The following is a 12,164-nucleotide window of genomic DNA, read 5'->3' on the forward strand; positions in this document are numbered from 1 at the left end:
TTATTCTTTATTTTTTTGCAAGGCAAAATGGGGAAAGGGATTACAGTGGGTAATTGAACCCTCAACACCAAGGTGAAAGTTCAGAGTAGCCAACCAATTAAGCTACTACAATTCCCCTATTACGAGTTTATTTTCATCTTTTTTTGAATAGTATTGTTGATTCACACAACTAAAAATGGGAAACCCGTCTGAATTTGGCTCAAATGTAATCGAGCACAAATGCACAAGACACCAATGTTGTTATTATTCAAATATGGAAGACCCTAGAAAAGACGATTGCAAGAGGACACTAGAAAGAATGACGTGTTCTTGGTCAAGCTTATGTCGAACTCGTACCCCAGCTTCTAGACCACATGCAACTGTATTTCAGGGTCCCCTGTTTGGTCATAGAATTGAGCAATCACAGAAACAGTCCGATATATTTGTTACATTTTGTTGGCCTCTCGATCACCATTGCCTTTGTTCTCCTTTGGATTATCAATGAAGCGTCTTCTTAATTGACAAAAAAAATGATTACCGAGTAAAATGAAAAGCGACCAACTGTCACAAAACCATAAACAAACAGAACACGAAGGTTCCATACGCATTCTAAAACATATGGTATCACAAAGTCCTGGATTATTTACACAAATTCCCAGTTGAAAAAACGTGACACTGGCCATTCAATATGTTTTTGGCTACACAAAATGTACTGAGCTGAGGTAAGGAGCCACTTTCAGGTAGGAATCGGACCTTCTAGATTATGGTTGTCTAATTTGAGGAATCATACAAGTTCGATATACCAGTGATTTTTTAGGAGTGGCTAGGCATGCTGAACCTTCAAGAACTTTACCGAATCATACCTGATGTTATCTTAATTAAAAGAATGTAGATGCATTATTAGACTNTCTAATTTGAGGAATCATACAAGTTCGATATACCAGTGATTTTTTAGGAGTGGCTAGGCATGCTGAACCTTCAAGAACTTTACCTAATCATACCTGATGTTATCTTAATTTAAAGAATGTAGATGCATTATTAGACTTGTAAGGAAATCAATTTTTTGGTTCCGTGCCACCGTGAGTTTTAAGGTATTTTAATCTAGCTTACAACAGGATGAATTCAAGATTACCGGAAAGCTTGGGGAGCCTTCAATATCTCATAGAACTCATGTATCGAGTAATATTGATTAATCTTTCTCTAGAACATAATAAATTAGATTCGCAAAATGTTTGCACTAAAATTCTTAGATTTGTGCTGTAACAATCTTAGTGCAAAATTGCAAAGTCATTAGAAGTGAACCGCACCCCCTTTTTTTTTCTTTCTTTAGTGGAGATCTACTCCGATGCCTACTGGAGATAGGCTCCTATCTATGCTAGCATTATTCACTGTGCTTTATTTAAAGTAGTGTGCGTCATCCGGGGTGATAAAAAAGTTCTTGTGTATCTCAAATACCTTAACTTCTCATTCAATAAACTTAGTGGAGGAATTCCCACTGGTGGCCCTTTCACAAATGTAACTAGTCAGTCTTTCGTGTCCGATGATGCACTCTATAGTGACTTCCCGTTTAACATAAAACAACACTAACCAAATCAACAAACAACTCAAGAAGAACAAGAGTTCTTATAGGGTTATATATTTTGTTAGGGAATGGATCACTCCTCACGTTGTTGGATATGTGGTGTTAAAATTGAGAAACATAAAGAATAATACAAATCAAGAAGATGTCTCTCTTGTAAAAAGGCACAAAAGAATTTCCTATTATGAACTTGAATAGGCAAAAAGAAGGATTGAGTTAAAGCAACTTGCTTGGTAATGGGAGTTTCAACATGGTCTACAAAGGGACACTTAAGGATGGTATCCTATTCGCACCAAAGTTTTTCAATGTGCAATTGGAGGGAGATTCAAAAGGCTTGACACGAAATGTGAAATACTCCGCAACCTCCGCCATAAAAATCTGACCAAAGTCATTACTAGCTACTCCAACCTTGACTTCAAGGCCCTAGTGTTGGATTACATACCCAATCGGACGCTTGATAAATGATTATACCCTAAAAAAAATTCTTGAATATATTGCAGATATTAGATCTAATGACAGATATTGCATCTACAATGGATTGCCCTTGCTTCTACACTTGTGTAGGTTATGAGCTAAGATCATTGTGATTACTCCTCTTCTTCGTCCGAGGATTATTATGGAGAGTTTGTGAAGTAGCTGCTAGTTATCTCAGCGGACAGATCTTGCTCTTTTATTATGTTCTTGTTCTATTCAAGAAACAATGACATTCAGATGTGTACTTCTTAAATATAATGGAATACTTAGAGGCTTGTACAATGACAACCAAATTTTGGGGATTATAATTGAGTTATGTTATATTATTCGTATTATTGAGGTTATGATAATATTTCATTTTGTTTACTTTCGCATTTATGCTTTACTAGTATATGTACCCACGCGTTGAGCGATTAGATGATAGATGTAACCATAAATCTTGATTTATTTTTAAATTTTCAAATTTTACTTATTATAAGATAATATTATAAAGTTTATTTGAAAGAATGCCTAACATTTAGCACGTTGATATGTTATAATACAATATTTATGTGAATAAATCAATATAAGCTTAGTTTATCCTCTAAATTTGACAATATACTTTTTTTTAACATTATTTAATTTATTTATTTATAACATTATTCAAAATTATAAATTCTTTCAACCTATTCATATTATCCTCTCGTCAGAATAATGAAGATATAATAAAATCTAATCATCAAATTAAGATACTATATGACTAAGAAAAATCATATGATTATGATAACGCTTACATAAAACTAAGAAGTTTTAATCACTTGAATAGCAAATTATAGGCATGTTATTCAAAATTTTAAATTATGTCTTTCAATTTCTCTAAAAGTCATATATCAAGTATATAATATTTTAAAATTTTATATAATTATATGTAATATTTTAGCACAATATAATTCTTACGTTGAATGATATTTTCAACTGTAAACCCACTTCTAAAAATTAGTGGGTACCATCAAAATAATGTTACTTGGTATTTATTTTTTTTACTCCACAATGTCTTTGAGATAAAAGTAAATAACATATCAAACTTATTTCTTCTTACTTTAATAAAAAAAAATGAATGAAGAATCAATTCACATGAAAGCAGTTCTATCACTCAAATTATAAAAAATAATTTCGGATAAAAAAAATTAAGAAACAGGGCATATGGGTACATGACTACTACACTTTATATTTATTTTTTTAGAGATCTTTACTTATTTATTTAAAACAACCATAATTATATATTTCATGATTTTTTAAATTTAATTTAAGATAATTACTAATAAAATAAAAGGTTATCAACACAACTTTTCATTGATTATAGAACAGTATAAATAGTGAAGGAATAACGAAGAGTTATGGAACTGTTTTTTTTCATTAATATTCATTTATATAAACTAATAAAAGGACTTTATAACAAGTAAGCATAAAACAATATTAATTTAACTTGTCAAAAGCAAACTATAAATATCAACTGTTAATAAACAGTTTAAAGTGTTTGAAATTTTTTAGTAATTTGTATATATATACAGAAAATAATTAAAAAAATTCATAACTCCCACAAAAGGAATTACACACGTAGTTGAATACGTACTGAAATTTGAATTTTTTTAAATAACTGTAAAACGTTAAAGTAATAGTAAAAAATTGATATTTAGTATCTTTCAGTTCTTTTTTTAGTGTTTGCAATCTTTTATTTTTATTTTAAAATTTTAAATTAATTTTATAATTTATATAAAAAAATTATGGTGTTAACACGTGACACTAAGGGTGTTCACGGTTTGGATAAAAACTGATCCAAACCAAAAAACTGAACCAAATCGATTAAATAAATCAATTTTTATTTAGGTTAGGTATGGTTTGGTTTTAGATTTTTAAAAACCGATAGTATATGGGTTGGTTATGGTTTTATTCAGAAAAAACCGAAGATATAATCGAACCGAACCAACAAATTGTATACATATATTTTATTAATAGACATACCTAATATATTATTTTTATAAACAATTTTAAAGATCTTATATGTGTTTTCATCAAAATTTATTTATAATTTACTTATGAAAGAAAAAATGCTCAAGGTGAGAATATTATCTTATTGGTTTTATGTATATGAGTGTGTCTATGATAATTCTTTATAAGATTGAAAATCTCACTTTCTCTTTCTTCTAGGTCAAAATAATGAATTTTGAAGCGTTATTCATAGTAAATTCAATTATTGAAAGTTCTATAATGTCAGTCATTCTAATTATTTTCGTTTTAAATGGATTGTTTTCAATTTTTTCACATTTTGAATGAATTGTTTCTTTTATTTTTGTCTATGGCTAATAACCGAATAACCAAACCAAATCGAACCAAAACCGATAACAACCAAACCGATAAATATATATTATATTTGGTTTGGTTTGGTTTGGTTTTGATAATTTTAAAACCGATTAAGTTGGTTTGGTTTTGATTTTGATTAATAACCGATCCAAACCGACCCATGAACAACCCTACGTGACACTATTTACTTTCCTATTATATATAAATAGATGACTATTATCTGCATTTGATTTTCTATAAATAAGGAGGAGTTGTGGAGAGATAATTAAAAAATTTCAGATTAAAAATATGATAACTTCCTACAGAAAAAAGGAAACACACATAGTTAACTAAGTACTAAATTTGAATCTTAAAAAACTGTAAAAAAAAAACTAAAGTAATAGTAAAAATTTAATATTTAGTATCTTTCAGTTCTTTTTCTCTTTTCTTTTACGGAAAAGGGCCAAAAATATCCCTAAACTATTCGAAAAGGTTTAAAAATACCTTTCATTCACCTATTGGGTTAAAAATACCCCTCAGTCCACTTTTTTGGTCTAATATTACCCTTAAAAGGAAAAAAACTTACCTGCACAAGGTGTATACACCAAACTAATGCAATTTTCATTATTATGTAATTTAATGAAGTAAAACACATGTTAATTAATTATGGTTAAGTAAAATGAACTATAAATTTAAACACATGGCATGCATGTATTGGTTTGATGTATACACTCTGTGCGGGTAAGTTTTACCCCCCTTAAAACTAACAACCTTTTATTTTTTTAATTTTTATTATTATTAATTATTACATGGCATCATTCTATTGGATAAATTTAAATTCCAACCTACAAAAAAAATTTTCTACCCATCTAACCCATATCCATATTTTTTTTATCCAAACCCAATTAAAAGATTCATCAAAATTAAAAGATTTGATCATCTCTTCTCTCCCCTTCAAACGTAATAACTTATTTTCTTTCTCATCACCATATACAACCTCAATCAATGGTAATTAAAATAATGCATATGTTCATATCATTGGTCAACCAAGAACTAGCGAATTTAATACCAATTAGAACTAAAAAGCTCTTATTGATTGTGTTTAAATTTGGTCAATGCCACCATTAAAATAAAGTCTAATAAATCTTTTTAGTTTAACACCACTATGAAAAAAATGATTTTTTTTAATGAATGGTGTGAACCAAAAGGAAGAAATGAGAAGACCCAATTCAGGTTACCTCAATGCCACCATGAAAACACAATAAAGAACGACTTTTTTTTAGTGCAACTCCACCATTGAAAAATTGAATCTTTTGAAAAGGGTGTGAACCAAAAGGAAGAAAGAAACAAGACCCAAGAAAGGTTACCTCAATGCCACCGTAAAAAAACACAATCAAGATGTCACGACCCAAGGGTACCCCCTAGACGTAACAAGGCACATAGAACCCTGAAAGGCTCCATGTAAGCCACTTAGCATATCATAACATAAACATAGAACAATAAAGAGTAAAAATGCATTTCAAGTCCAACATTTTCATAAAGGAAAGCGGAAGTCTAGACTTGTCTCAATTAGCCATATATTACAATACTTGAATAAAAATAGGGTCACAACGCATACAACATAATCCGAAAGTCAAATACAAGAATGAAATTACTAAAGGAAAATATCCGTCCTCGAATAATGATGACTCACCAACAAGCAAGGAGAAATTATCAAATCCAAGCTCTAGCCACAATGGGGACCACCTTCAGAACCGGACCCTACACTTGGGGAAAATATGGGTTAGTACATAAATGCACTAAGTATGATAGTCACGCATAAAATCATGAAAACATGCTAAAAGGGACATTTTAGTTGAACGCATGCAATTTACTAAGTTAAAGCATCATTTTGAAGATAGTGGAAAAGCATAAGTCATAAGTATAACCAACTCATAGATCATCAAATCTTAAGAGGAAAACATCATACATACCCTCAAAGCATACTTGTGCAATGTATGAATAAGATCCCATAATCTCACCCATACTAAGTAAAGCTTCTTGAGTAACTATAGTTCATAATTCATATTCTTGTTCATACTATCAAAAAGGGGAATAAGCATTAACCGACATAGACCATGTGAGCTTATCATTAAATCCGGTGTCTACACCACACTGAAAAGGGGTTGTCCTACTACCCTAAGGTAGAACCATACTCTTAGCTTAGGTGGATACACTAGCTAACTACCTATGTGGGCATATAGTTTATGGGCTAAGGAGATTGCTTCTAGAAACGTTGTCTCAACTAAGGTATAAGGTTTCCATCTCATAAGATAAATACTTCGGGAACACGGACTCAACTAAGGTAGAAGGAACCCATTTGGAATGCCGGACTCAACTAGTGTAAAAGCTTTCATTGGGAAGCCGGACTCAACTATCGTATAAGCTTCCATCTCATATACATATCCACTCGGTGCTAAGCAATAATTCCCATAGATTACATATTAAGTCTTGACCTAAGTTCATACACATGGAAGAATATCTTGACACTCAATCCATTCATACTATAGCTCATAGATTCAATAGGTGAGAATAGCCTTTCAACCTTAGAATCATCATATTTGAGAACACCTTTCACATCATATCATATTCATAAGTAAGTGTGTACATGAGGATAACCTCCAACAACGCCACAACTAGATCATTATCATATTCACTTTAATATCAAAGTGTTCTTCAAGCATATACATAACCCTCATAATAATGCATAATTCTCATACTTTGCCCTTCAAGGACCATAGATCATATTCAATCAACACATCTAGAATTACTACAATAGACATGGATAATAACATAATTCAATTAGTTCAATTTCTATAAGCATAATCTCATAATACTCTTCTTTCTACAATTCACTCACATCACAAGGTCATAAATTGGGAATATGGGGATTTCATGGGTTCTTGGGAGATTTCATCATAAAATCATAATAAATCATCAGTTCAATCATAATATAAGGTAATTAAATCAATAGAAATGTTTTTTAAAGGAATCCATGACTTGGAGTAAAACCCTAGCTTTTGGGGGAATTATTATCTTTAAAATTGAGTTTTGAGCGACTCCATGGATGAAGACTATCCATGGATGAAGGAATACCATACCTTAGCTATGAATCTCCAAAGAAATTGAGTAGAAAAGCTTGCTCCTTCAAACTCTAGCTTCAACTTTCTTCTTCTTCTTCCTTGGAGTTCTAGAGAGAGTTTTGGGGAAAAGTTGGTTCTATTTGGAATTTTGGAATTATGAGGAAGATGACTAAATTTAGGTGTCTTAAATCAAAATATAGTTAGTCTAAATTAATACAAAATGACGTCACTTAATATTAATGAAAACCGGAAAACCCCATAATGCCCCTAAGTGTAACTGTGAAATGGCAGTTTCAGGCCTCACCCACGACCACATGACCACGGTCCGTGGATGGACCCACGTGGCGTGCTGGTGAACCATGGGTCAAGGTTCTGAGACTTGGTTCCTAGGGCCTTGACCTACGGCCCCTAACCCACGAGGCGCTGGAGGACCTATAGGGCGTGAGTTGCCCTCATGGGTCAATGCCCAGGCAACCTCCTTAGGTCCTCCTCAAGGACCCATGATTGGTCCTTTGGGTTTGAACCTTGACGTTCTAACACGTAAACATTTATTTTAAGGTACGGGGAGGTACATTCAAGGCTCTAACCCTAACATCAAGCTTTAGTTTATCCTATTAGTTTCCGGAGTGTTACAATATCTCTACCATGGGAACATCCGTCCTCGAATGACGATCTTGACACCTTAGAATTAAAGACTCAAAACTAGCAGCGCATCATGCATAAAACATCAAAATAATGCACATTTCAAAGGAGGAAACTTCAACTCCATCTAAAATATAATCAATGCAACACAAGGAAATAGGAACGACATCTAAAAACCCATTATGCATGAAAACTCAATATTTCTCATATTCATAGGAGGAACTACCTTCTCCAACTAAAAGCATGCTCAACACAATAACATGGAGCCAATATGCAGTTACTCTCAAAAGCATACTAAAGCATCTTCATCAACTCATCTCATGAAATCAAATAGGAAACTCATACTAAATGCACAACAACATGAGGAACATAAATCATGAAAACTCATTTTCTTACTAAACATGAATTTCATCAAGAACATGCATAACATAAGGAAATCATGGAAAAACATATATACACACATGAATCCCAAAACACAAAAACTCAAAAGACACCAATTACCTCAAGCTTGAATAGGAGTAGAAGGAAAAATATGAGGAAATCGGGACTTCATACCAGCCTCGGCCTCCCAAGTACTAAATGATTTCTCCATAAAATCTTCACAGAAGCTATTTCCTTGTTTTTCAATCTTTTGACTTGCCGATCTAGGATCTCTATATAAACCTCTTCATATGAAAGACATTCGTCAACTCCCAACCTTTATTAGGGAATAATGGATGTCGGATCTCCAATACACTTATTAAGCATAGAAACATGAAATATTGGATGAACCAGAGCCAACTCATTTGGCAAATCCAACTCATAGGCAACTTTCCCAATACGTTTCAAAATTTGATATGGGCCTACATACTGGGGACTAAGTTTCCCTTTCCTGCCAAATCTCATCACACCCTTCATGGGTGAGATTTTCAAATAGACCCAATCATTAACTTCAAATTCTAGATCGCTTATTCTCACATCGTCATAAGACTTTTGCCTACTTTGATTCGTTCTCAACCTCTCTCTAATGAGGTGAACTTTCTCAATAGCTTCATAAACCAATTCAGTACCAATAAGAGCAATTTCACCTACCTCAAACCAACCAACTGGAGACCTACATATCCTACGATACAAGGCTTCAAAGGGAGCCATACGATACTTGAGTGATAACTATTGTTGTAGGAAAACTCTATTAATGGAAAGCGGTCATCCCAATTACCCTTGAAATCTATAACACATGCCCTTAACATATCTTCTAATGTTTAGATGGTATGTTCCACTTGCCCATCGGTTTGGGGATGAAAAGCTAAGCTTAACCTTAGTACCAAGCCCTTTTTGGAATGACTTCTAAAAGTGTGAAGTAAATTGAGTACCTCGATCCAAAATAATAGATAAAGGGACTCCATTAAACTTCACTATCTCTCTTATATTCAACTTGGCATAGTCTTCCGCTGAATAAGAAACCTTGACGGGAATAAAGTGGGTTCATTTTGTCATCCTATCTATAATGACTCAAATAGAATCATGTTGCCTTCGAGTGCGAGGCAAACCCACAATAAAGTCCATATTTACATCTTCCCACTTCCAAGTGGGAATACTTATATTTTGGGACAAGCCTCCCGGCCTTTGATGCTCAACCTTAACTTGTTGACAATTAGGACATTTGGCTACAAATCCCGCAATATCTCTCTTCATACCATTCCACCAATAGACTTCTTGTAGATCATGGTACATCTTGGTGGCTCCCGGATGAATAGAATACCGTGAACTATGAGCCTCTTCTAAAATTCGTTCCCTCAAACCATGAACATCTGGAACACATAACCGACCTCGGTACCTAAGCACCCCATTCCCCCCTTGAGAGAAAGCCTCAATGGACTTCTTGAGTACTGACTCTTATAACTCAACTAATATTTGATCAAGGTCTTTTTTAGACTTCACATCCATCATAAATGACGATTCGAAATCATTATGGACCATGACACCACCCTTGGTTGAATCCACTAGTTGGACACCTAGTCGGGCCAATCTATGCACCTCACGATCTTTTCATCCTCTACATGAGCCACACTACCCATGGGAAATCTACTAAGTGCATCCGCTACTACATTAGCTTTTCTGGGGTGATAAAGGACACTCATATCATAATCCTTCAAAAGTTATAACTACCTTCATTGACAAAGATTCAAGTCCTTTTGACTAAACACATATTAAAGATTCTTGTGATCGGTGAAAACATCTGCATGGACCCCATAAAAGTAATGTCTCCATATTTTCAAGGCAAATACCACCACGGCTAATTCAAGATCATGGGTAGGATAATTTTTCTCGTGGACTTTAAGTTGCCTTGAAGCATATGCAATCACTTTACCATTTTGCATGAGGACACATCCCAATCCCACTTTAGAGGCATCACAATATACCACAAAACCATCCGTACCTTCCAGTAAGGTCAACATCAGAGCAGATGTAAGTCGATTTTTCAACTTTTGGAAGCTTTTCTCACAAGCCTCCGACCACTCAAACTTAGCTTTCTTTTGAGTCAAAGCCGTCAACGGAGAAACAATGGAGGAAACTCAACAAACCTCCTATAGTAATCGGCCAAACCCAAAAAACTTATAATGTCGGAAGGAGTTAGAGGTCTAGGTCAACTCTTTACTGCATCCGTCTTCTTAGGATCTACCTAAATACCCTTTCTTGACACAATATGACCAATGAAAGCTACATACCTCAACCAAAACTCACACTTGCTAAACTTTGCAAAAATTTGTCAGTCCTTAAGAACTTGCAACACAATTCTCAAATGGTACAGATATTCATTCTCACTCTTTGAATAGATCAAGATATCATCGATAAACACAATCATAAACATGTCTAGGTATTGCCTAAACACTCTATTCATCAAATCCATAAATGTCGCCGGAGCATTTCTCAACCCAAATGACATAATCACAAATTCATAGTGATCATACCGGGTTCTAAAGATCGTCTTTGGAATATCAACCCCTCTCACCCTCAATTGGTGATAACCCGAATGAAGGTAAATCTTCGAAAAATAGCTAGCCCCTTGAAGTTGGTCAAACAAATCATCAATTCTCGAAAGAGGATACTTATTCTTGATAGTCACTTTATTCAATTGACGATAATCAATGCACATTCTAAGAGACCCATCCTTCTTTCTAACAAACAACACCGGATCACCCCATGGAGAGATACTCGGTTGGACAAAACCCTTGTGTAACAAATCCTTTAGTTGATTTTTTAACTCTTTCAACTCGGTCGGAGCCATTCTATAAGGAGGAATGGAGATAGGTTGCATATCCGGTAAAAGGTCAATACCAAATTCTATTTCCCACTCGAGAGAAATATCGGGAAAATCATCGGGGAAAGGTTTTGGAAACTCATTCACTACTGGAACCGACTCTAGAGAAGGGGTTTCAGACTCAACATCCATCACCCTAACAAGATGGTAAATACACCATTTGGAGATCATCTTCCTAGCTTTAAGACAAGATACAAATTGACCTCTAGGGATAGAATGCCCCCCCCCCCCTTTCCACTCAAAGATAGGCATATTTGGAAATTGGAATCTAACCACCCAAGTCCTACAATGATAGAGGCATAACATGCAGGCAACCAATCCATACCCAAAATCACATCAAAGTCTAACATATCTAACTCTACCAAATCCACCAAAGTAACTCTATGGGACAAGGAAATGGGACAAATTCTATAGACTCTTTTACCCACCACTGAGTCACCAACCAGGGTAGAGATCGAAAAAGGTTCTACTAACACTTCCAAGAGTATTTCAAACTTCATGGCCACAAAAGGTGTCACAAAAGACAAAGTAGCTTCGGGATCTAACAAGACATATACATCAATATAAAAGACTTTTAACATACCGGTCACCACATCCGGGGAGCTCTCTTGGTCACCTCGGGATTAAAGAGCATAGAAACGGTTTTGCTTTTGGGCATTGGAGTTTGAACCGCTTGGAGGAGCTTGTTTATCTTCCCTTACCTAAACCTTAAGCACTGGACAATCTCTCATCATGTGGCAAACCTTCC

The sequence above is a fragment of the Solanum stenotomum genome, chromosome 9 (assembly GCF_019186545.1).
Source record: "Solanum stenotomum isolate F172 chromosome 9, ASM1918654v1, whole genome shotgun sequence".
NCBI classification, from domain to species: Eukaryota; Viridiplantae; Streptophyta; class Magnoliopsida; order Solanales; family Solanaceae; genus Solanum; species Solanum stenotomum.